At 40.2% G+C, this 1,112-nt stretch overlaps 1 long non-coding RNA gene across 1 annotated transcript; it reads left to right on the top strand.

Moving 5' to 3' along the window:
• Positions 1 to 1,112, top strand: LOC121337739. The gene is made up of 3 exons (XR_005952940.1): positions 1 to 76; positions 748 to 836; positions 1,066 to 1,112. It is a non-coding gene; the product is annotated as an uncharacterized LOC121337739 (long non-coding RNA).

Here is a 1,112-nt window from a genome sequence, read left to right as displayed (position 1 = left end):
GGAGATGGACACCAAGAACCTGCACCAGATCCTGGGGGATGGCATCAGATTCATCTCAGATGTGCTTTTACCTGAGGTGAGGGAGGGGGAAGAATGAACTGCAGAGTGGTAAATGACACTAATTCCAATTATTTCTTCCTTTGTGTGACGTGGTTCTTGTGGAATGACATGGAGAGAGTTCCCAGAACTGAGCTAGGCAGGAATATTCACCCCTGCCTACAGCCTGAGTCACTCAAATGTTGCTTTTTAAGCACAGAAAGGAGAAGCTTCAGGTAGATTGTTGTTTTTAAAAGCAGACTGATAGTTTTCTGATGTATTTTAATTACTTCTGAAATGCTTCAAAGCTTGGTTTTGGGGTTTTTATTTTAATTTGGCAACTTCTCAGGGTTTTCTTGGTCCTTTGTGTGTGTCGAGGTGGGGGGTGGTATGTTGGCTGTTGTTACAGTTGTTGTGGATACCTTGTGTTCTTCCCAGGAATTTTCCCAGGGGAACATTAACTCGTGTAGAAACAAAATTACTGTGAAGAATATTTTAATCTGAGGATAAAAATACCCCCCAGGGGATGATACAGAACAATTTCATATTTTGTATTTAGGAATTTCAGATGTTCAGTGAGCAGTTCCATCCAAATTTTATAAGTTATTGGGGAACCTTTTTTTCAAAACATGCTCAGCTGAGGCAGTTTCAAATCCCTGGCTATGGTTTAGGTTTTGCTTATTGATTATTAGTTATTTAATGCTTTTCTAGGCCATCATCTGTGCCATTGCTGCTGTGGATGACATTGATTATGAGAAGGCAGAAGAGAAGTACATTAAAGGACCACCTGTGAGCAAAAGGTAGATTTTTTTAGGATTTTCCAAGGGTTTTTTACTCATTTGTTGTTGGATGCAGAAAAGGTTTCAGGTGAGGGCATGAGAGCTCAGCATCCTCCTCCTTTGAGAGACAAAATGTGGAAAATGTCCCAGCTGAGCTGCTCCAACCCTGTGAATTTAATTTGTCCAGGTGATGTAATCTGGACAATAATATCCTGTTTTAACTTCAAACCTTCTATGTTTTTCTTTCCAGAGAGAGAGAGTTGTTTGATGAACAAATCCTGGGAAGCAAAAAGCTCA

Source organism: Onychostruthus taczanowskii, unplaced genomic scaffold (genome assembly GCF_017590055.1).
Source record: "Onychostruthus taczanowskii isolate IOZ18803 unplaced genomic scaffold, ASM1759005v1 scaffold2869, whole genome shotgun sequence".
Lineage (NCBI taxonomy): Eukaryota > Metazoa > Chordata > Aves > Passeriformes > Passeridae > Onychostruthus > Onychostruthus taczanowskii.
This window is presented reverse-complemented; position numbering and strand designations above follow the sequence as displayed.